This window comes from Pezoporus wallicus, unplaced genomic scaffold, assembly GCF_028554395.1.
Source record: "Pezoporus wallicus isolate ANWC-B61680 ecotype Strahan unplaced genomic scaffold, APGP_CSIRO_Pwel_v1 contig_3817, whole genome shotgun sequence".
NCBI classification, from domain to species: domain Eukaryota; kingdom Metazoa; phylum Chordata; class Aves; order Psittaciformes; family Psittacidae; genus Pezoporus; species Pezoporus wallicus.
Genome location: NW_026635157.1, coordinates 9854074 through 9880192, shown reverse-complemented (window position 1 = coordinate 9880192; position 26119 = coordinate 9854074). Strand labels below are relative to the sequence as shown.

At 41.0% G+C, this 26119-nt stretch overlaps 1 long non-coding RNA gene across 1 annotated transcript; it reads left to right on the top strand.

Moving 5' to 3' along the window:
• Positions 1 to 1422: 1422 nt before the first annotated feature.
• Positions 1423 to 25255, top strand: LOC130598829 (uncharacterized). Its single transcript, XR_008972094.1, has 3 exons — positions 1423 to 1513; positions 6435 to 6644; positions 25086 to 25255. It is a non-coding gene; the product is annotated as an uncharacterized LOC130598829 (long non-coding RNA).
• Positions 25256 to 26119: the final 864 nt, after the last annotated feature.

The following is a 26119-nucleotide window of genomic DNA, read 5'->3' as shown; positions in this document are numbered from 1 at the left end:
GTATCACCCAAACCAGTCACAATAACAAATCTCTGGAATGTTCTGAAACTGTGTTCATTTACCTTTCTGTGGAAAACTTACATATCATTCTTTACCAAAGCCTACCAATGCCAGGTTTCAAATTGTGAACTTAAATGGCTGCAGAGTTTTCTTTCTCTGAATTCAAGGAAATATAAACTTACACAAATTTCAGCTTCTGCTGAAAAACCAAAACCATTCCTGTCACCTGTCAGTGTAACACTTTCTGTGAGTGACACATAGCTGACTTCTTTCCCAGAGGGAGCCAAGTAGCCTATTTATTTAGAAATCTATTATACGGCTCAATCAGTGACTACTCTGTGCTGTTCTCCTGACTATTTGTTGGTTCTAATTAGAAATACAAGTCTGGAAGAGCAAACTGGATTTGCTCAGCTGTTTACTGATTACTGAAATTAAGAAAATAATCAATAAACACATAAATTTATGTCATTGACATTTATGACTCTCTACTGGTTCAAATGCTTTTTGGGTTAAATACTGGTTCAATAACCCAGACTTAGAGATATCTTTTCTAATATGCTAAATACCCTTCAATCCTATTACTTGCAGTAATTAAAGATTGAAATAACCCAAGTGGTGAAAAGCTCAGTGGGACGTGTGTGGCAAAGACAGCAAAGCAGCACCTGATTGAATCTCCTGGCACAGTCTGGTTCAGCAAGGGCTTAGCCTGGTGTCTGATGGGATCTCCTCCTGCCCAGCTGCCCATGGGCTGGATGGGGAAGCATCAGGGCACGCAGCCATTTCCATCCACCACCCATAACTCCCACCAGAGCTTGTTCTGGCTATGGGTGGCTGGGATTTGAGTGTTGCCCTTGGAATATTCCCCAGTTTTACCTCCCAAACAACTTCTGGTGTCAGTTCAGTGCAAGTTTAAGTTTAAAAATAAAAGAAGTAATCCAGGATCCTGACCTGCACTACCAATGTTCAGTGTAAATGTGAGAAAAAGGGGTTTCCTTCTGTACATATCCAGGGAATTCAAAGAAAGTAGGGGTGGACTATAGAGGGCTAATATGTGACAGATGAGTGTGAAAAGTACGCAGCAAAATACACATCTCTTAATTCAAGCAAAAAGTTCTGCCAAATTTATTTTAGACTGAGAATCCAGGAATTTAGAAGGCAAGAGGAAGTGCATTTATGGGTATGTCCCTTGTAACTAATTTATCTAGCTGATATCACTCCTTTTTGTACAAACTGACCTGATACTATAACATGGCATTCAGATAGCCATTACTTTCTTCAGCCCTCAAAGAGGAATCAGTATTTTCCACCTGTCCAAAAGCTTTCTGATGGTGGTAGAAGCCTGGCTAGTTGCTGTTCTCTACACAGCGAAGGAGGTTTTCTATTTATATGTTGTTCAGAGTGTGCCTATGGAGGTCTTGTTAGCAGATGTGAAGTAAAGGGGGACACTCCCAGATGTCCAGGACCCCTTCCTATTGCCAAAGTCCTCAGGGCAACAACCCCTTCAGAGTGCATGGTAAGTGTGTTGGACACACACATGCCTACCCACACAGTGACAGGACAGCTTGCTAGCCACGTGCACATCCTTCAGCCTTCCATCCTTCAGCCTTCCATACATCAGCCTTCACTGTTTCAGGGCAAGGAGAGAAATAGGAGATGAAAGTCAGAGTCCTGTGGGCAAAACGTATGTTCCTGTTTTGCTGCAGGAGCTGTAGGTGGTCTTGGTCCAGCCCACAGCAAAGGCAATGCCTGAAGGTTTACCAAGCTGACAGAAGTATACACATTAAGAAAACACTTCCAATGGTCAGCCTTCTGAGATGGTTTATGGTGTCTGATTTGTAAACTTTTACACAAAAAGACAAGTGAGGGGAAGGGAAAAAAAGGGAAAAATTTTAATGCTGCGGCTTTTTGTCCATACAGATGAGCATCAGCCCTTACTGGGCTTTGAGATTAAGATCAGAAAAGGTATTATTGGTTGCTTGAGTTTTCCTGCTGGAAAGACCAGAACCTCAAAGTGCACAGGAAGCCCTCCCCCAGCTGCTGGCTTGGCAGGAGACAGGCAGAACAACAACCACACAACAGCATAAATACATTTCTAAAAAGGCTCTCCATTAAAAAGAAAAAGATTGTATATTTCAACCCCATGACACCAACACATTCAGATTTGTATTATATGACACATGCTTTGAATATGTACAAGACTGATAAGCATATTAATGAGCCAAGCTTTGGCAGGAAAGTATATTTCAAAGCTTGGATTTCTTAAAAATCCTGTTGAGTTAAATCCAACTAGTAAAGAATGGCACAGTAAATGTCAAACAAGAGACAAAGAGAAAATCAAAATAAAAAGTGATTAATTTAAGGAATTTGAAAATCAACTCTGCATTTTGTTTTGAGTAGTAAATAGCTCATAATGAATACTGATTTTGATGACAATTTTTACTATTTTTGCTAGACTCAGAACTGTATCCAACATTCACCTCTGAATAGGGATGAGCAAACCAGCTTAGAAAAATATGTGCTTGCTGCTTCAAGCATTCTATGAATCCCTTCTCATTTACTGGATGAAACCCAGACTGACAGTCTGAATTTCAGCATCTATGTGAGTTTCTGGTTTGGAACCCATATAAACTAGATCCACATCTCTTCCTGTGTGCTGGCCTTTTCACTAAGAGTGTGTTCTGCTACAATAAAGGTAGGTCCACTGTCTGTAATCTAGTTGGGACTGCAGGGTGTGATAAGTGTGTAATGAGTGTCTATATCTTTAGAGATTAAGATATGATAGTTCCAGCATCAACTATCTCATCTGTAATGGTGATGGAGGCATCCCACCTTCAGCATGGCTTTTCTCTATTGCTTTATTGTGCAGCACGTCAAAGACAGAAGAGTTCAAATATTCCATCATTACTTTTGCAAAGCAATCAGTCTGAAATTATTGTCATAGACTTTCTGGCTTTTTTTCCTTCAGTTCAGACTCAGGGGAGCACACACTTGCATTGTGCAGACCCCAAACAGAAGACAAGCATACATGAGAAACGTTCCTGCAGGTGCAGCTGGGATTAGGTGATGCTAGAAGAAACTCTGTGGCAGAAATCAGCAGTACGCTGGGGAATCTCTTCTTTCAAACTTCCTTTCCTGCCAAGGGCTTGCTGCTGGCTTGTGTTGAGCTCACTGCCACCAGCACACTAGGGCCTTCCTCACAGAACTGCTTCCCAGCCAGCCTGTCCCTAGCCTACACCATTGCCAAGGGCTCTTCCTTTCTAGGTGCAGGACTTTGCATTGTTCCTTGATGAATTTCATAAGGCTCCTATCGGCCCAGCCATTCCTTCTGCCGGTCTATGTGTCTCTGAGTGACGTTCCTCCCCTTGTGGATATTGGTGGTGCCCACAGTCTGAGCTCATTTGCAAATTTCATGACAGTGCACTCAATCACATCTTCCAGCTGTTAAACAGGACAGGTCCCAGGATAGATTCTGCAATTTCTCCAGGTATATCTTACCTGCCTCCAGGTAAAATATAACCTGGTACCTCCTGTTGCTTGAGCACAGTCTTCCAACTACGTTTTTACTCTGTTAGTTGTCTGCTCATCCAGACATTCATAGACTTGGATGCAAGGCCACTGTGGGAGACAGTTGAAAGTCTTGCTAAAGTCAGTGTAAATGACATTCATGGCTCTTGCCTTATATGCAATGCAATCAGGTTGCTCAGGCATGATCTATCACTCTCACTCAAAGCTCAGCAAGCTAGCTTTTCCCAGTCATCTTCTCCTTCATGTGCCCACAAATGTGTTCCAAAATTAAATAAGCTTACAATATAACAAGTAACATTTCTTTCCACAAGAACCAAATGCCTCTTTGTCTCTTCAATAAAGAGTACCCACCCTAGGAATCAACCCTTTCCTTCCGGTCCTATTAGGAAGCCCTGCTAGCAGTTGCAGCCACATTCTGATCCTTGAGCTTAATCTTCCATCTTAGTGTTAAATTGCAACTTTTCTGACTCTTTAAATCTCACCCCTCAGGTTGTCTCCAGACAGAGCAAGAGATGCATACTCTAATGTGCCTTCAGCATTTCTGCAAAACCCAGATCAAGGACTTGGCAGGAACAGCTGCTGTCAGGTTTACTTCTGATGGGAATCAAGGTTCAGTATGCCAGGTGCAGGCTGGAGCATGTCCAATTCTTGTTCCAGGACAGGTCAGGAATTAGGATAGTCAAACTGAGTGCCAGGACATGGGCACTCGCCCTTTGGACCCTTTGAAGTCCACCAACATAGATGTAGGTCCTGTAAAGCCAGATAGCTGAGATAAGTCTGTACTGGTGCCTGAGTGGAAGGGACATATCAGAACAGCACTGCACCCCAAAAGAAAACCAGCAGCTCCATGCCTGGTGAGATATCAAGTCCATGCACAATGCATATACAGTTTGTTTCCTGAGGACTGACTGTAAAATGTCAGTAGACCCAATCATCATATGTTCTTACATAGTCCTTTTCAGGTAAGAAAGTAGGAAGTTTTAGCTAAATGAAGTAAGCAAAATCTGGCATGGCTTAGGCACAGGGGTTAATGGTCAGATCTTGGGAAGACTTGTAGCAAGCAGTGGTGGCACAAGAAGTAGAAGAGCTGTAGACTTCAATCACCTCTGAAGTATGGCACCTAAAGCATCAGCAGCATGAGCCGTAACTTCAGGAGAAGGGAAGAGCACCATCTACTGAATGACAAAGGCAGGTTTTGCTTTTCTTCCTCTTTCAGGAGAGGTTGCTCATTCACAAACAAACCAGCAGTTCCTGGGCAGTTATGGGTCACTGGGGAAGTTACTTAACCTGCAGTAAGAATTAAGAATCAGGGAGAGGAAAAGATTACATCCCTCTCAAACCTTTAAGACCTTCCTGGAACATTGATAGTCACAGTAGCCATAAATAATGTCTGGACCCTTTCTTCACACTGGTGCCTATTAGGTACATGTTTATCTAGGTAAACTCATTAACGTAATGAGTAACATAACTCATTAAACTTTAAAAATAGTTTAAAATAAAAACAAAGGCAAAAGAAGATTTAGTTGAAGATTAATAAATGATCCTATTAATATAATAGACTGTGAGTCAACCAGGAAATCAGTCATTTGGGTTGACTTTCTTTCTTACTATTGTAATAATTTGCTTTTCCCACATCCCCAGTCCCTGTCTCTCCACTTAGGCATGCTCTTAGAATAAAATAAGCCTCAGATTTATATTTCTAGACTTTTTTTTGATCATGATTTTATTGATGTTATCTCTGATGTTGGCTTTTTAAAGTACTTGCTAAATTTGCTTGTAATATGAAGCTACAGTGATCCACCATCCTCCTACACTGCAGTCTGTTCTAGCCTACACCACATAAAGACTCCTTTGCTGTCACAGGGTGGGAACTGTGCACTGAAGCTCCTAAAATAGATTTAAAGGGAAAAAAAGACCTGCAAAGAAAAATGGGAAGACACTGAGAGCTTGGTTCTGCTCTCAGGACTCACTGCATGTTCACATCACCATGTCTTTTGACAAAATTGCCTCTTTTGAAGGAAACTTGAGGTCATCTCACCATTTTGATTTAATTTTTGGAAGATCAAACCTTCTTGACGATTCATTTCTAGACCCTATCCAGCTCACCAAACACAGCTTTATCGGCTCTGGGGAAAGGAATAACAGCTCTTGAACCTGAGATGTGGTCATTTCATTTAAAAAATCTGGCATGTATGTATTACTTGATCGGTGGGAAGTGCCAATGTTCACAACAAAACCATTACCAAAGACTATCATCACAATGAAAGCTCCACCCCCATGCTTCTTTAGTTCATGGTACTTTAGTAAATATTTTACCAAAATTACATCATGACTTCTGATTCACTCATGCTGTTATCCAAAAGAAATCAATACGTGTCATGAAAACGTTATTTTTCTTCTTTTAGTTGGAAGTAATTTTTAAATGATACTAAAGAATCCCCATTTGGGAAGTTTTGTTATCATTGCAAATACAAAACATAGCAGGAAGAAACAGTAGGATTTCATCAAAGTTCTACCTTTTAGAAATAAAATTAATGCAATTTTTAAAAAGTAAAGAAATACAACAGGTTAGGTTTTACGGACAAATCAGGAACAAAGCCTGATCAGCTGCTCAGTTCAAGGGTAGATAGTAAATGGAGTTCCCATTTCACAAAGATTGCCACAAAATCAGAAGACAAGTCTGACCAGAGATAGAACAAACTTGAAGCAATCAAAATTTCCCAATAAATTGATTTTAAAAACCCCTAAGGTAATCAGCAATTTTGTTTTGTTTTTAACAAATACTCAATTTTTATTTTGTCTAACAAGTACACATTTTAAAACCTGTAATAAAAACTTATTTTGAACATTAAAAACAAATTGATGGTGAATCATTTCTCTATTTTGTTTGTTTGTTGAAATCGATGCAGTGCAAAATACTTTTGAGAAATTACTGACTTCTGACAGAGAAGCAACCATCTTCAGAGCTTTTTGATTGCAATTGGCTGTGATATCCCTGCTCATGCCCTGCTGAGTACCATGTGTTTCTACAGCCCATCTCACACACAGCAACTCTACTTTCAAGGTGATGGCAAATGTGCACTATGAGAGAAAGTTGCTGTGAGGACTAGCTCTCTGGGGTGATAAACAAAACTCATCCTTACTTATAAAGTGCTGCTGATGGCTGTAGTGTCATGTTTTTCTCTAGACCAGATCGACACAACTAATTTCTACAGCATGGCACATTGTCTGCGGGACCTCTGGACACAGAGAACACCTTCACTTGTAGGTGACTTTGGGCACTGGTACCATCTGGTGTATCTGGCTTTCAGCTTAGCACATACTATTTTATTTTTGAAAGCCTGAAATTATCAGGTCATGGCTCCGAGCTCACTGGAGGGAAATGGACTGATCTTTACAGGTTGTGATCTGCAGAAAGTCAGGATGCAGCTGTAGACACATTCCCCCCGACATGACTTTCTGTAAAATTAATGAACTACATTAAGAGCAGTTCCCCACAGAAATATTTACGGTGGCAGTGGAGAGTTTGGTTGGCTGTTTTGGTTTTATTTCTGCGGTAGGGGAAGTTCAGAAAGCAAATACGGAGGCAGAAGAATGTATAACTTACATGTTGCAACTCTTGATGCTCTGTGCTCAGGTTTCATGGCAGTAGATATGCAAACTTTGGTAGAAAGAGTGAATATCAGCCTGAATATCAGCCTGCATTTGCTTGCATGTTAATCTCCAGGGAACAGTAGCAGATACAAGCCACTGAACTGGCAAATGGTGGGTGTCAGACTCAAAATTTTATGGTATTTTTGTCTGAATCTATTTGTGGTTCTTTTTTCTTCTCTAATTTTGCACCATTACATGGCTGAATGCCTTGAACTGAGTCCACAGGAACTGCAAAAAACATGGAGAAGAACAAGAAGGGAAAAGAACAACACAGAAATTGTGTCTCAGATTAATGCTTCAAAGGTGTTAAGATAACAGTAGTTGGTTCTAGCAAGGCAAGGACAGAATACACTACCTAAAGAGACCTAAAACTTCTCAGGGCTGAGGGGTCAACAAGGATGCATCAATGAAAACACTGACAGATGGGGGAAGATCAGCACAGTGGAAAGGGAGCACCCTGTGGCAGTAGAGCCTGCTCCTTGTAGATGGGCAGGAGCTGTTGTGAAGTTACACTTAAGGAGATACAGCTAGCTTTATATGAGGCCCCTATATGTCTTGGACTCCTGGAAGTGCATTGTATTCTGTTGGAAAGACCTCTGACCATTTCCTTAGCTATTCTGAACTCCTGTTGGTATTAATGGTTAAGGTTGTGGCTAGAAATGACACCCAGCTCGTGACTTGGGACTTGGGAAGTAGCTCAGTTCCACCTCAGAGAAGGTAAAGGCCAAGGCTTTGGTGGTTTGACTCAGAGAAAAGGAACAGACATCTGTAATATTCTGGTTTCCACAGTATGGGAAAGGGGGATTATTAACTTTGTCCTGTTGAAGCTGACCTTTCTGTGTTTCCATCTGCACCAACTTTCTTCACTTGTGGAAAGCTAAGAAAACCTTCCTGCGTAAACTCAGTTGTTTTATAGTCTTCCAGATACTTGCAAGGTGTCCCCATGCTCTCCACCTTCACAGGAAACTTTCGGTGAGTAAAACTACTGATTACATAACAGGATAGAGGTAGCAATTCCAGCACAGGGAGACTGAAACACAAGTAGTTGGAGTACAAAAGGAGAATAGAAATGAACTCTTAAAAGTTGGAGATGCTTTTTAGAAACCCAAAGCCAACAGCAATTTAACAAATGAACAATTCTACACAATAAAGCAATTGCCGAAGTACAGAGGAGAGGACATTTGTTAGCAACTGCCCTGCAGAAAACACATCATAGAGGGGATCACAGCCTAAACGCAAGTTAAAAAGTCATCATCATAGTTAGAAAAAAAGGAGCATTATCCCAGAGTGTAAAAGCAGGAGTGTTGATTATGCTCTGGTGCTACATAATTCCTTTGATACTCTCAGTACTGTTGAAACCCAAGTGCAGAACGAAGCCCAGTTTTGGTACTTCAGGAGAGCCACTGAGCAACGGAAGAAAGTGCACCAAAGAGCAACATGAGTTACCAATGGTGTAGAAAGCATGACCTACAAAGAAAGTTGGAAGGAACCAAATTTGTTTGGCCTAGATAACAAAACAAGCAGAAAGGGTATGACACAAATCTTCATGTGCACAGAATTGTAGGTGCTAGGAGAAAGACAATAATTTGCTCACAACATTCACTGCAGAGTAGGCAAGTAGTAAATTGTTTCAAGGAGAAAAAAGATCAATTTTCAGCCAAAATGAGGACGCTAGATCCTCAAATGAGGATTGTGAAGCTCTGAAATTGATATGGTAATATTTCTTACTCATACCTATATCTATATACTCTTACTCACAGACACAGCTGCTTTCTGTTGGAATTTCTTCTGCAAGATATTACTTCCCATGTGCTCCACTGACAGATGCACTGAGAGGTTGATGATAAGGCCAAAGGAAATGGTCATCTGTTTCTGAAGAGTTAGTGCTGCCTTTCACTATGTAGCTAGGTGAAACTACATCACAGCAATGAAATTCTGAGATGCTCTCCTTGCTGTTCATTGCCACTGTGCTTATTTTGTCAAATGTGCAAAGACCAAAGACTAGGCAGACACAGACACATATGGCATGTCACAGCAAACGTTGCCACTGTTCTTAAAGGTGATTGCCAAGAACAATTCAGTGAAGTGAATAATTTGCTTACTGTGTAAAGAAAATTTACGACTTTGTAGCCAAAGTCTGCAAAATGAGGGAAAGGCCTTCACTGTTACATGTCTTGAAAGAGACAGGAAATAATCTATGGGGGCAGTAGTGTACACTAGATCAGAATAGATGGATAGTGGTAATTGATAGGTACAATGAGCGCTTTGCTTTAGCGTCCTCCCATTGTGATATGGTCTGCTTTGTTTTTAAACCTCAGTTTAGCTGCAGCTGCTTTCAGTGATTAAACTGTGGTTTTACAAATAGGAGCACTCTGTTACAACGAAGTTTTCGTTAGTTGCCAGTGACCTGAAGTAACATAAATGTGGTAGAACCAGCCTGGATGTGACAGGATGATATTCCCTGAGACCACCCAGGATGCAGAAGCAGTGCAGCCCCTCACTCATGCAACTCATGGCCCTGGGCACAAACCTCCATCCTGGGCTCTGTGCTGAACACACAGAACCTGTCTGAGCTAGTGAACTTTCTAAAAGTGACCAGCCTTGACCAAAGCCACTTCCCTCTCGAGAAAGAGCTGAGCCGTACCAGGAGCCTGCACACACAAACCACACACGTTTCAGCCGCAGAAGTCAGTGAAGAAGGATACTTTGCTAGCCTGGCTTCTTTCGGAGTTTCATTTCTTATGCACCTTGTAAAGCAAGATCTCACCTCTTTGTATGAAACCAAGCTACCTGTTCAACACAGGTAATTTTGGAAGTACAGGTTATAGAATCATAGAATCATAGAATAGTTAGGGTTAGAAAGGACCTTAAGATCATCAAGTTCCAACTAGAAACCTAGCTGGTCTGGGTAGGAATTAACCCACAGATTTTTCTCGTACTGATGTGCAGACTGTGCTCTGAATTCAAAAGCCCTGCCCATACACACCAATGAGGAAACAAGGCAACCCAAGAAAGCATTGTTGAAGCAATGTGTTGGCCTCAGCAAAGCCAGCATGGCCATGCTGCCAGCAGTGCGTGCAGCTGGGGCCCATTCCTGTCTCACGTTCTGAAGAGCTTGCAAGTGAGATGAAGACGTGACTTGATGATGACAGTTAACACAAGAGATCCCAGAAAGACTATGTTTTCATTATGGAAATAAAAAATATTCTTTGTGAGGAAAGGATCCTTAAATACCCTCTTGTGTTTTGAGGACTGCCTGAAAGATGTAGATCTTAAGGAGGGTATTGGGTGCAAAAGGGATAGAAGTCAGCTGGTTAAAAAATAGCAGCTTCTCTGTGAATGCATCCCAGCAGTATTGCTAAGCAGGAAGAGTAGGTTGCATTCAGTCAGCAAGTCTGTCCTCAGAGCAAGCTTTTGTTCTCTTCATATATTATTTGTAAGCCTTGTGCAAAGCTTGCACAAGGCTGTGCATTATGAATAATAAAGGAAGCCTGCATCTTAACTAGTCTTTATGACATACAATTTGCACATACATCACTGTGTTTTGCTAGACTTAGGAAAAAAGATATCAGCATGAAATTCCAAGTTTGAAACATGTTAGGTGAGATATACAATATATCAAATAAGAATTCAACTATTTAAAGATTAACAGTTAAGAAGAGTAAAGTATGAGATGCCACTGTTCTGCAGTACTGTATGGTATCTAGTGTCCATCCATACTAGAAGAGAGAGGAAAAATCTTCCAGTCTTGGAGGACAGAAGGACACTTTTCATAGGACGAGTGCTACGGTTGTTCCTTTTAACAACAGGAACAGAAAAGCTGAAGCTCTAGAAACAGTCAGGGTAGGGAGTACTTAGGAAATTTGCAGAGGCTAGTTACCCTGCTCCGAAGCTGAGACACTTGAGCATCAGGTGGACACATTGGCAAAATAGAATGACACACTTAAATGTTTTACCTTTTTGTAAAATTCTGTCTTTAAGTAGGCAGATTCTTTAACTTTCAGTTCCTCCCTATTGATGCTGCTGGAATACGTCTTGATTTCAGAGCATGCCCTTCTAATGGGGTGAAAATTCTAAAAACTTGTGCACTTTACTCTTTCAAAATAGCCAGCACTTCTGCACCCATTTTCCTAGATATTCAGAAAGGTTGTGGAATCGCCACCATTGGAGATATTCAAAAGCTGCCTGGACATAGCCCTGAGCAACCAGCTCTAGATGATCTTGTTTGAGCAGAAGGTTACCAGACAACCTTCAGATGTCCCTTCCACCCTCAGCCCTTCTGTGATTTTGTAGCTCATGATAAATAGAAATGACCTCTGCCGATATTATGTAGTGTGGAGCACACTTGAACCCTGAAGATATCAAGAAAAAGAAATCATGTGATGCTATTCCTGCTCTCTGCACAAATCTCTGTTGAAGTTTCTGAGGTGTTTTTACAGACCAAAAGCCTTTTGTATTACACAGGGGTGTGAGAGAGCTGTAATTTGAGTTAGTTCCCACAAATATGCCTTTTTAAAAGTACTTTCTTGTAAAATTGAAATAACTTATTGAATTATATATTTCAAAACAAAATTGTGTACAACTGAAGTTGGAAGTACAGTTATCCAGGGACCTGACCTTAATCTGTTTTCTTATGCCATCAGTACGGTGTTTTGTATCTATGAATATTTATGGAACATTATTATGGGTGAACTGGATGTTATTATTCAATGTAGAGTAGAGTCATAGAATTGTACTTGCTTGAAGTTTTGATTTCTTCTTCTCCTGCTTGCACTGAGCTTAAAACTCAAGCTGTTTCTCAAGAACAAAAGTCTTGAAGAAACTGAAGGATTTGCTGCTTTATATTTCCACTGACATCAGCAAAATTCCACCTTTTTTCAGCAAAACCATCACCTTCCAGGGGATGGCTCTTAGCAGGTCTTCATTTCCCTTTCCTTTAATCCCTCTAACAAAGGCATTGAATCCTAAATTATGGGTGCAAAAATCCATTGCAGAACAGTTTTTGAACACCAACTCTTTCACACAAACCATTAACAGACAAGAGCGATCGGATAAGAATTTTCACCCAGCAGCAGAAATAGGAGAGCTGCATCTGAACTTGTGACCTCTGTAAAAGCTTCCACAGTTAAGCCGTCACCAGATCATTAGCCAAACATTCCCCCTTTCCTTCCACATCAGGAGCATGAGTTCCTGATGGAGCAATGATCATAATTGTGGTGCAGCTGTGACAAGTACAGAAAATGGAGGCATCATTGTTAATTCCACTGCAGTGCCTGCACTCTCAGCCGAAGATTTCCCTTCATTTTGGAAGCTGAGCATCACCCGGTAGCTAACGAATAATTACAGCCTTACTGCTATTCCCTACCTGGTGAAATGATTTAAACTGAAATCCCTGTGATCATTGTTTCATATAAGGCTTTTGACCAAATGTCATCTGAAAGGGCTAGGCAGAAAGCCAGGTTTCTGAAGGTAGTATTTGGATGAAGCAATATGTCATTGTGCACACAGAGAACTTCATTCAGACTGTCAGCTAACTATGTTTTTAATAATGTCCTCAGAGCACTTAGAGTCAAGTTGCTTTTGAAAACTCCCTTTGCCATTCTACCAAACGAATTTTTTGTCTTGGAAATGAGTCACATTTCTATTTATCTGGAAAAAATGTACCAGAGGCCAACATACTTGAATTAATGTGAGAGATTTCCACTTATTGACTCTGACCTCTAAATCCCTTTTCATTCCTTTTGGTGCACCTGCCCAATCAGATTATTTTCAGTCATTGGCTTTTTGTCCAAACATCAGCCTGGCTGGATCTGGGTTGCCCCTACAGGTGTCTCCGTGGGCTTCTTGGAAAGCTCAGGCCACTTATGCCTTTCACAGCAGCACAGGTTAATGCAAAACATGTGCCTCTGGTTCATATAGCCTGTCCTGAGAGCTTTCCAACCACACTCTGTATCTCTGAGATTTCTGCTGAGAAATACATGTTCCCCCTCTTCCATTCCCAGTGATCATCATATTTTTCGGAAAAAGCTCTGGGAAAGAAAACTCAGATCTCCATGCTATTTGCTATGGCAGGAAAATGCGGCCCACACAAAATAGTACCATTTCTGAGGGTAAGGTGTCTGCATCCAGAACGGACCATTTTGAACCACTATCTCATCAGGTATATTCTCAGCCAAAGAGCCCTGGACCTGAAAACTCTGGAAAACCTTGAAGACTGTAGCTCTTTCTTTGAAAATGATTTAGACATTTACTACTAGTGCTTCAGCTAAATCCCTCTGGTCTTGACTCCACTCTTTCTCACCACTACACAGATGCCCATCCATACATAAGCTCTGATTTTGGAAAAAAACCCCACTCTGTTTATACAACCAAACATGTAGAATTGTTCATGTCACATCCAGGGACTCATCTGTTGGGCAGGGCAAGAATACCCCAGTGAAATCTCAGCAGGTTGGAAATCAAAAGCCCAGCTCATGCGAAGATGACTCCACATGTTCCTCTCATTTCCTGTAAGATGCCTATGAATGGTGTCCATGCTGCATTGAGAATAGCCCAGAATCCCGACTATCCTTAAGGCTATGCTGCCCAGAATTGTTTGGGTTTTGTTTTTGGTTTTTGTACCTAGAAAACAACATTCAAGAGTCATAAAAGGTGCTGCAGAATCTGAGGAAGCTTGTGGTGGCTGCAGTCGACATTAGAGGTAGGAGATGGTTCAGCTGATGCCAAGGGATATGAACATAGTGTCTGAGCAGGGAGAATAGGCTGCAGGGTGGGGAAGACTGACACCCTCACTTGAAGTAACATTGCAGTAGTGTACCATGTAGATATATCTACTGCTGGTCTTGGAGCTGTGAACACTCTTGCCAAAAGACCTGTAGACCCCCAAGAGTACAAGCAAAGGGTGGTGGTGGAGGCCTTGAGAGGCCTGGGATGTGTCATAGCACAGGGTCAGGGTGTAAATATAAATCAATAAAATAAGTACAGGTCATGGAAGGGATACAGCCTTGACAGCCGAAAAGTATCAAAAGCATGTATGAAAGCATCTCTCTGTGGTGTGAGCACAAAGGAAATAACAAGGAGGGATTAAAAAATGCAAACAAAGAACAGAAAGAGAGGAATGATTTCAGTATTGTCATCCTTGTTACGGACTCCATTCCTCACCAATGCCACTACATACCTGAAGCCAGTCACCCTCTGCTTCAGTAGAGTCAATGCTGGTTTTTAAATTGCCACTCATCATATTTTGTACTATATATTGACAATTTATATGTGAAAATAGGTTAAGTAAATAAGAATTTTAATTCTAATTTAATTCTAAAGTACCCTTCAGATAACAGCAAGCTTTACAAGAGTAACAGCCCATTTAGCACCATATATCAAACACAACCATCTAAAAATAAATCTTATTAAGTTTTCATGTACTTCAGGCAGCTGTAGGGCCTCAGTCTGTAGGAGGGATTTGTCTCTGTGCAAAGAGGAAACTGATGTATTTGTTTCACGTCAGTACCTTCCTAATGGCCAAGTCCACAGTCCACTGAATCCAACAGCCTGAGGGTTACTGCATGCGGTGGTCCCTGGATTTGGCTTCTAACTGCTGAAGTCTGAGTAACCTGTTAGAAGAAAGAATATCCAAGCCACCTATAAGCTGCTTTAATAAAATCTTTTTCAAAATCAAGCCATCATACATACCACTTTCTACTTTGCGTTTGACGTCTGCACTTCTCATCACCATGACAACGTAGCGATGTGACCCATTCATAGATTCTTATAACATTTATAAGCCAAGTTTCTTATAAAGAAGGCAAAAGATTCTTACAAAATTTATAGCAAAGTATTTTATCAGCTTGTTAATTCTGAACTAAGCCTTTCTGAAGAAAGAGAAGAGTAAGGTTCCTGTTTGCCAAACTGAAGTGCAGATGCACAGGGTTCCCAGGGTTCACGGCAACCAGAAGTCTGCAGCACTTTCAGAAAAAAATGATAATCATTTTGAACTACTTTTCTGTTCAGAGAGAGAAGTGATGAGATGTTTTTACGCTCTCTTTCTCTTTCATGCTCTAAAATTATTGCTTTTTGTACTTAAGGTTTTTTCCTTGTATCAAAAATCTAAAAAAGTACTACATGACAACATGTTGTAAAATATCCGTCAGTTTAAATACAAACATGCAATTAAATGATTAATGGATTTTAAATATGATTTAACTAAATCCGCACAAATTTTAAAGACTAAGAGATCTATTATTGTTTTCTCCCCTGAAGCCTTTCTGTGCAAAGGAGCAAACCACCATCACACAGTGGAATATAGGATGAGGATAGCTGGAACAGCTTTTCTGTGCTTGTCTCAGTATGCCAGCAACTAGATTACAAGTCATGATTCCCTTAAAATAGTATTTCTGAAAGAGGCAGGGTACCTGGTACAAACAGAGGAGAAAAGTGGGTAGAAATGAGTAATGTCACAGTCTGGGTACCCACAACATACTAGGCAGCAGTGCAGAGCCTGAATCTGTAGAAGCTGCATGCACTGTGCTTTTGCTTATACGCCTGTGAAGAACAGAAGGCTTAAAGGAGATGTTATGACTGTCTGCAGCGCCTTGATTGGAGCATCTGAGAAGACAGAAGACATGAGAAATTACAGTTAAATATTAGTGAAACCTTTTTTGCCATGAAGGTTGTCCAGTACTAGGACAGGCCCAGGAAGTATGGGGAACCTCCATCCTTAGACATCTGATTGGACACAGCCCTGTGAAAGGTGATCTACCTAGACCTGCTCTGAGCAGGAGGTCTGAGTAGATGGGTTCTCACGAGATCTCTTCCCACCTAAATTGTTCTGTGATGTCCTAAATCAATGATTCAGACACTCAGACCATGGCAGTGATGGGCCTTCAATTTTTGCTCATTGTTATGATCCCTCTCTGGATATGTTGAACGTGAAAGTCACACATACAAATGGACAATCTAGACAAACTCATCCTTTTATTTCTTTTAAACATGTTCAGTGGAATTAACCAGGAAAATCTGTGTTTCTGAAATTCTGTACAGTGTTGCTGCACAGAATCTCAGGATTTCAATCCAGACTTTTTTGAGGGCGGGAAATTCCCTTTGCCAGACGCAGACTTGGAGCCTGATACAGATTTCCATCCTTAATTTCAGTGGCGCCTTGCCTGAGGACCTTCTGGAGGTATTTGCAACACAGAGGTACTCAAAATGGTGGTGAGAGGTCATTACATTATGAATGAACTCCTGGTTATACTCCAGCGTCCACTCCTGTTTACATGCAGAGGTGTAGGCTTTTGCCTCTTTTGTGATACTTGTAGGGTTTTATTAGGAGCCCATTGAAAATGAATTATTCTGAACATGATTAAACAGTCAGACTGTTGAGGTCTGCTGATTGTCCATACGTGCACGCTGCAAAAAACTGATACAGAATTAGGCATCGATACAGAGAAGGCTGGTACTCATTTCTCCCACCACCTGTACCATGAAGGAACCTCTGTCCCTGAAAGTGGCCAGGCCCTTGTGGTTCACTGGGGTCTCTCTTCAGGGTTATGAACTACACCTGAGCTGACGCAGACACACAAAGATTCATATTCTCATCTGTTCCAATCCTAAATTAATAAAACCTTAATTATAGGAGCAGGAGATGTAACTATTTTTGAACAAATTAAAATACTCTATCATGTGCTTTGTGATTTTTTTTCTAGGCAATTGGGTTTTTTCCCCTCCTCATTAATGCTTTTTTCTGAGGATGCTAATGACTCACTCAGTAATGATGCCACTTCTTTTAGTTAATCAGTGCGTTAGCTGTCACTGTTGGTGTCAAAACGAAACCAACCTCCTTTTCTCCCATTGAGTATAATTCACACAGTGAATGTTAAGCAGAGAAAGCATTCACAAAAAAAGGTATGTCATAAGGTAGCTTTTACCCAGAAACCTTTCTGTTGCAACCATAATACCAAATTAATCATGAACTATTAATATTTGTTCTCCATAAATAATAAATTCTTCTGCATTTTCTACTCATCTGCAGAGGCAAACAGTTACACAATTATAAAGAAGTCTAGCTCTCTATAAAATGGAAAGAAAAAGGTCTCAGTTGAATAATTTATCTGAAGATTATATAAGGCATGCAAGAAAATAGGCTACAGCAGAAACTTTTGAGGAATTATCCATGTAACATACCAGTATTGTCAGACTTTGACAGCTGGAACTGGAGATCCTGATCTTGATACTCTTAGGTTTTTAGTACAGTTTAGGTGCCCATTTTTAGAATAATTTACCTTTGGTAAAGATAAGTAGAAAATTAGTTTCAGGTTGCAAGAGGCCTGGATAACCCTCCTGTCAATTTTGAAGTTTTCTTCCTCTGGCAGAATGTGGTGGGAACAACTGGCAAGTATTGACACCTTGTCTTATTGTCAAGGTAGAAAAAGGATGTGCAAAAAATACATGAATCAGTGAAGAGCTGACTGAAATTTTACTATTTGGTCGGTTTGTTCTTATTTCGATAGACAGATTGACAAGAAATCACTGATATCAGGGGGTATGTGAGGGGACTTATGCTCAACACTGAAAGCACAAAGACTCCATGCATCAAGGAGAGCATGAAAAGAAGTGGTAGTCATAGCACTGGTGATCCTCAAGGTCTGTGCTGTGCCCTTCAAAGAAAAGGAGTAGCTGGAGGAGAAGGAATAGGGATGCTTGGGAGGCTCAGGGAAGGAATCACTGCATTTGCAACCCCAGATCTGATATGTATCTAGGAGGAAGGACTTCACGTTGCTGTTCCAATGGAAGAAGGTCATAAACACAATGAATACACTCATCTTTTTTTCTTTATAAGGCATGCATGAGAATTTCAAGAGAAGTGCATTTCACTCACAAAGTACACCAGGTACAAGCATTGTTGTGCTTTCCTCTTTTTGTGTTTTCCCAGTAATTTAAAATCAAACTTAAAGTAAGAAAAGTAATTCTAGATTGAAAAATAAATCCTGCATTTTATAACAGGCTGGATTAATTTCACACTCTTTATTTTGTCCCCATAAATTTTCCATTCTGAGTTCTGCTCATTCCTGTTTTCTTATTTCAGATTTTATTTTTGTCTTCACCCTCTGCTGCTGTATTTTGGACACTTTGTGCTGGACTTCTCAGACCTGTCTTCTCCCATGGCAATATCCTTCTTTTGACGCCAAGCTGAGGCAGCAAGACGTACTGCCCATGAGTAAGGATATTAGGATAGAGAATACAGAAACTTTTGAGGATGCTGTTTTGAATTTCTATCAATCTCCTGTCAGAGTTAAGTGGAAAGACTCCCATGAACTTTACTAGTTGTCAGACTGGGCCTCTACTGAGCATCTACCATGACAACGATAAAGACAGAAACTCTCTATTTAGCTAACACAAGGGTAAAAGAAAAGTAGTGGAAATAGATCAAGTTCAACACTGTTGGATGTTACTCCTACAGGGAATGAAAAACATAGTTAAGCCTTTTGGCTGAGGAAGAACATCAGGACATCAACTAGGATTCCTGTTTTCATTGATTTTGGTTAGCCTGGAGTAGGAGGTGCAAGGAAAGATTTTAGGAAGACCCCCTTCAATTTGCCAGCACAATTAGCTAAAGTTATAATTTTTACTCAGTTTAACTTACTTATAGTCCTTATGCAGTATCTGATCAAACATGCAAAGCACCCCTCTGAAAACACCCTTGTATGACACAAGACCACAGCTTCAGAGAAAACGTAAACAATGTAAGCTCTCTCTTCTGAGTTTTGATCTAGTACCTTAAAGAGGATTCACATCCTCCAATTGGTAGCACAAAAGCTTTCATTGAAGCTGTTGTCTTCCCGTTGGACTTGATGCCATTTAGACGGACATCACTGACAAAGCATGCAATAGTCTTACCACCCAGATATTGAAGGAGAATCTTAGCATCTTATGTATGCAAGGTCAATGCAATAGAAGTTCTCAATTTCTGTGATATTTTCAAGAGAAGGCAGTAGAAAATTAAAGCTCTTCAGGAAAGAAGACAATTTACACCTGGTCTCACGGATCTCAAGGGTAGTGAGTAAATAAATAGATGTAGCTATTGTTTGTAGGAAAGTGTAAATCACTTTTTATCACTCAGTTCTGCCTGCTTTTCCATAGAAAATGTTTTTCATAACTAGCCTTTAATCTTAGTGAATCTTGCAAAATAAGAACAAAAAACAACACTGAGAAGCTTGTTGACAGAGCAGCCTCAACAGTCTTTGAAAATACGTATGTATACCTCCTGCAGCAAAGCGAGTTTTATACATTATTGGTTCACTTTAGAGTAGTTAAAAATATCTATTTAGAAAGAAGATCCATTATAAGGATTGTGTGGAACACATTCCTCTTCAATTCATTTTTCTTATTCAGATGCAGCATTTATAAGAGAATATAGGTCACTAAAAATTTATTTCCACAGCATGTTAAATGCTTTCATGCTCACAGCTCCGGTATCATTTGCCTTTGCTGGACCTTATGAACAAATAGGTGGAATTCTGCCCCTTTGCACCCAAGTTCATGAAGTGATTGGGTTTTCAAACTCAATAAAGGACATTGGCTGTCAACTCCCAAGCAGTGATAAAAGACTCATAACTTTTCTTCACCATCAGACTGTGCTACAGTCAGTCAATCAACCTCTCTCTCTCTCTCATTTAAGGCAAAAGCTATATTAGGACAAGAACACAAAAGGCTTATTCTTTGGCTTATAGTGATATGAGTGCTGATGAATTAAAACTAGGAAATTCATGGCAAATTAACTCACTAGGTAGCTGACTGTTGACATAATTTGCTCTGTTTGTAATTTAAATTATTCAAGCATAAAAATAAGGCAGGTTCCTCCTTACATATTTTTAGAGCTGAATTGGTACCAGTGCTTTTGTTGTCCTAATCCTCCTTGCCAAAAGCCAAACAAAGGCCCCTAATGCTGTGTCATAGAGAACATTGTGTGGTAAAATGACTTCCCCACACAAGTTTAAGAGGGGTTGACCTTGCTCAGATGAGGGAAATACACAGAAACCATCATTAAAGAATGAGTTTTGTGCAAAGAAACTTGTTAAACTCTTGAATGTGCTCTCAAGCTGCCAGGAAGTAACCACTGGTTAGTCCGAGGATACTTACCATGTTTGTAATTGCCCACTCGCCAAAGGTGAGGGCTGTGGGAACATGCAGTGAGACCCAAGACTCATGGGAAGCATGGCAGAGTCAAAGTGAAGGGAGGGACCACAGGAAGGTATTGGGATACAGAGGGCCAGGAGACAAAAATTAGGCTTTTTTAAAGAGTTTCAGAAGGGGCACAAAGTGGAAGTGGTTCAGGTGTATCAATGCAGAGGTTTAGGTCCACGGGTGAACAGTAGGAACTAACTACTTACTTCTCCATCCTTGGAAACAGCTTTAATTGAGCCAAAACAAATACTATCCTCTCAGATGAAAACAGCGTAAACAATCTGATGATTCATCCAACTAAATCAAAATATGTTGTGCGTAATTAAACTCCTTTCAATTTTGTTTTCTAATTTTACTTCTTTTCTATACCAAAACCTGTTTTGAGTGAAACATAAAGTTGGATATTCTGGTCCAACAGCATTGACATGGAGCACTTCAACATTTTCAAACCAAGACTTTGTTTCCACGTTCCTTTGTTTTTTACTGTTCGGGCATTTTACAGATCTAAATTTATATTTAAATTTAACATTTAATACTTAAATAGGATTTCAGTTCTACAGGATTATAATTTTTCCTCCCCCTGATAGAAGCCTATATTAAAAACTCTTACTTTGCACCATCTGTTAGTGGGGAATAAACAACCCTTCTGGAGATGGCTTTTGCTATTCTGGTACTGTCTTGTGGCCTGCTATATCACCACAAGGTCTTAAAAAAAACCAGAAATTTCTCTTGCTCTCCAAAAGCTTTTGTGTAATCTGCCTTCCACAGGTTTTCTGTTGCCAGGAAATTGAAGTGTTTGCAGAAATGGGAAATGCAGCAGTTGGCTGTAGCAGAAAAGGCTCCTGGTCAACCCATATTGCATTTGTCAGAGCAAAAGTTTCTGATTCATACAGGGTATATTGCAGTGGAGATGTCCTAGGTTAACCTCATACAGTACAGGCTGAGCACAGCACGATGGCTACACTGCTTGGCAGGATGAGGCACACCAAAGCATATTGGGTCACAGGGACATTAATATCACTCACTGCCTCTGCATTTGATGCGGTGCAGTCTTGCCTGTCCTGCACTACCATGCATGACACCGTGTTTCAGCCTGGCTCTCAAAGGCAGTTGGATTTGCAAGGCAGGTTGGAACAGCAACGAACTCAGCTCTTTTTAACCCTTCCTGGGATGGTCCCTCACCCTAGGTCCTCTGACATGCAATCTCACTGTGCCTGTCTTAGGCTGGGAGACTGGTAGGCACTGCCTATCCCTCTGCCTGTGTCACCTGAAAACCTTTCCTGCGAACCAGCAGCCCATTGGGCCTGAGAAATTAGGCTATACAGACCAGACATTGTTCAGGTGAGCTTCAGACTAATCCACAGCATCTCTGCAACTCACCTTGCTCTCCTCACCCCCAGCCTGTGTAGGGAAGGTCTCTGCACAGCAGGAGAACACTGGAGTGCTCTTACCTTCCTTCCTGATCCATTTTAAACCACACTTACAAAAAACACTTTCTGCCTTTTTTTTTTTTTTTTAATTTCCTTGCTATTTTATGTCTTAATCAAAGTGCTTGTGAATCCCCCACTGTGCTATCGCAGCATTTTAGGAGTTGGAAAAATTATAACAGTCTTTCCCTAGCTAACAAATAATGAAGGAACATCACTGATCTTTACTGCTAAAATGAAACCAAGAAAAACAACTGATGGGTATAAAATCTTGCATGTAATACACTTTCTTATCTTTAATGTAGGATTTGTATTTGAGTCGCAATTTGGTATACAACACATGCACGTGACTTACTTTCCAACTTTGTAATTGGGGTGCTTGAGCAAACTCCAGGTTTGCATTTGTTACCCTTGTGGGTTTTTTTTATTCTCTCATTTACTCTAATACACAAAATTACTGTTCTGCATATTATTGAATACCTTGCAACACTTTTGCTTTGCTAAAATCAATGGAACACTATCACATCAAGGTTTATTATGGCTACAGCACTACTTGGTGTAAAGGTGAACACCCAAGCTTGAATGAGTTCCATCTATAATCTGCAGGGAATTTATACGACAAGGGTACAACCCTTCAAAAGAGCATGCATTCTGAAATGGAGCATGTACCTAGTTTCAGTCTTTTAAGATAACCTTAGCAAGGCAAAATCCAGTTCCCCTGGAAGTCAGAAATTTTTACTGAAGTAGTGACATTGTATTATGATGAAGGCTGTAATACTGCATTTAGTCCCCCCTCCTCAGAAAGATATTCTTCTAAAATGCGATTTATTGATCTGGTTTCAAGCATCTCAGCCAAAAATATGAACAGTAGAGGACTATTTCACAGCATTCCCAGCAGGACAAGCAAAGCTCTTGACAGGAGCTGTGTAGAAATCTCAAGGAAAAACAAATGTCAGAATCTGCAGATTTCTGCATCTTTGAGGATCTGGGGTTTCAGAGCACCTGATGCAGCATAGCTGTGCCTGAAAGCCCTGCTGAGGGGAATTAAAGCTTTGTTTTTTAAGTTACTGAGAACAGATGCAATAAGAGAGTTTCTGTACCAGGGAACTTCAGACCTCATATGTGATGAGCCACAATAGACAAATACACTAAATATGTAGGGAATTGGGCCAATATAAAATGATCACATTTAGTATGAGCCAATGTAAAATGATCATGTTTAGTATGAGTTGAAGTTGAAAGATAGTTTAATATCTCACTTGAAAACTGAGGGGAATAGCAAAGCTGAGTGCAATTTTTCTGTGTGACTACTGGGATTTCTAAAGCCTTAGTACGTTATCTGTCTTTCTTCACACACTCCTGAACCTCCACACAAAGTTTGCATGACACCACCCAAACCCTTTTTCCCTTCACTGCCCACAGGTACAAGCAGCTGCTGGTTTGGAAGCAGTAACTTTGGCAAGGCTCTGCTGCGCTCAGCAAATGAGCTCTTCTTCTGAATGTTCAGAAAAATAATGGAAATGTCTTTGTTATGAGAGGAGAACAAGAGCTAACACAGTAGAAGAGAAAGTTTCTCTGTACCAGAGTTTCTCACAACAAATTCCCATTGATGCCCATTTCTGAACAACGGGTAGCAATGAGATGAGAAAGCAATTTGCAAACACTGGAGAAATCAAGTCCCAGCTCTTCATCTGATCAGAAGAGAAGTTTTTCAGGTCATTGTGGTCTTGCCTATTTCCATGTGGAAAAAACACAAGCTCCAGCTGCCTGAAGGGTTTGAAATTTGCTGTCAGTGGTATGATTGTTGCTTCTGGTTCTTGCCTTTGGTTGCATAAACTCAATATATTCATCTGAAGTGCTGAAGGCAATGGGATTAGCTGTAGTGCATTGATAGGCACACTATTGTAAGCTTAGAGCCTGTGTATAAATCCATGGTAACTGGATTTACATACACTTGTGAGTGAAATCTCAGGTTCTGCACTTCTCAGCAGGGCTTTGTTTTCAGCACTTTTGGGACCTAGCAGGGCTGGAGAAACATCTCAGCTTTCATTTTATTCCACAAAACCCTTCTTGTGACCATAAAAGTGAGGGCTGTATTCCTGCTGTCACCTATTCAACTGGGTTGCCTTGTGCTCAGAACATCAGGCTCCTGAAAAAAGAGCTGAGGGCACTCCCACTGAAGGGGCAGTGGACATGGTGGCCCTGTCCTACCCTGCTCCTTGCACCCTATTGGACTTGCTGGAGCCCTGATGGCAACATGGAGGGGTGTCCCAAAGTTCAGTGCATCATGTGCAAGCAGCACTGCAGCAGTCATCCTTGGCTGCACTGGGACCAGGATGGAGTGATTAGTGCACAGCCTGAGGCTTGACACACCATATAGGCAGTGAGGAGGGGGAAGAAAAAGAGGAAGGGAAGAGTGGGAAGAGCTCCCATTCCACACATCACTTGAAGGTGTAACCAAATGCCCAAGTTTGCCTTCTGTACTTCCAGGGCTCAACTGGAAAATACTTCCTGGGGAAAAAAACCACTGGTTTGAGAAACAGGGATAGTGCAACCTGAAGAGTGACCTCCTCCACCTTTTCAGGTGGAAGAATCCTCCCCTGTATAGCTTCTTCCACATCATGCATTTAAGATGAGAAAACAAGACAGACTATTATTATCCATAAGAGTGTATTTTCATGTTGAAAGAAAACTAGATGTCCATGTTGTCCAGTTGTGCCTGGAGCAGCCAGAACCATCATACCATCCCCACGCCTAATGCCAGGCAGCGATTATGGAGCGGTGCTGAGTCACAGCCTGCCAGAGATCACTGTTCATATCTGCTTAGTCGTCTAACCTATTCACTGGATTCCTGGTAGTACCACAAGGGTGCTGTTTACAGGAAAAACAACTCGATATACAGCTGAGAAAATGATGAGAGTCAATTTTTTCCTGATTTACAGCTGTGATGTTGTTTCACCTCTTTGTAAACAAGGAGGTGAAAGAAGCTTAAGAATGTCTTGGCTCAACACATGAAAGGATAAGCACAGAAACCTCATGGTGAGGTGGAAGAGCGTAATGAGGGGCACCATGTGTCAGCCACTATAAACACTATGGAGCTGCACCACTACCACACAAGCCTAGCTGAAAAATACAAGCTCTACTACAAACAGGCTCTTAGCTCTCTTCTGAACTAATACCTGCTGACAGTTTCAAATTGAGGGGCTCGGGTACAGGGATAATTGCTTGGTTGCAGGGGGCTTGTCAACAGTCTCCCCACACCTTCCCTAATGTTTTTTTTTGTCCTCCGTCACCTGTCTGCAGGATGAAGAAGTCCAAAGAAAAAGAGCCATCATGCTACTCCTCTTGCTGAGGGATGCTCCTTGTCATGACCTGAGTCCAGAGAGGGTGGCACGTATCCTGGGGTGATAACTAGGATCATGGACAGTGATTTTGGCAGGAAATGTCACCCACACAGGCAAACAAGGGGTATGTAGAAGAGCTCATGAAACAAAAATCTATAGGGTAAACATGAACCTGTCCCTGAATGCTTATGCCTCTGTCTGAAACTTCCTTTTGTACTCCCCTTTCCCTGGGGAAAAAGAGATGCCTTTTATATTAAGATATACCTCTATCTTGACAATAATTCTATATTTTGACCTGGGATTCCTGAGTTGTGGTAGGCTTGGTACGGTGTGCAGAAGCTATTAATTCAAATCCTACAGATGCTGACTGAACAACTGAAGATTTTCTGTGACACACAGAAACTGGGGGAGCACGTGACAACAGTGACAGCACAGGAGCACAACAAGTTTGGGGACCTCTGCAAAAGACAAAGCAGAGACTACCACACTCAAGAAAAAGGATGCTCTTAGCAGTTCAGTTCATAATTTTTCCTCTTATTTCCCTGTGGCCACCACATGGTCCTGATTGTCACTGTGTATATATGAGTACTTTACAGTCTCCATGGCACAACTGGGAGGCAGGGAAGCCATTTGCCATAGTTTACTGATAGACAATAAAGGCTCAGTGAATCTCAAAGCTTTGACTAAGGTGGTGTGGTTTAAGCCCAGCCGGCATCTCAGCCACGCAGCCTCTCGCTCACTCATTCCCCCCCCTTTCCTCCTCCCTCTCCCAGAGGGATGAGAGGAGAATCAAAAGAATGTAACTCCCATGGGCTGAGATAAGAACATTCCAGTAACTAAGGTATAGCACAAACCACTGGTGCTACCACCAATAATAATAATGATAAGGGACATAACAAGGGAAGAGAATACAACTGCTCACCACCCGCTGACTGATCATACCCAGCCCGACTGAGCAGTGATCTATCCCTTCTGGGTAACTGCCCCCAGTTT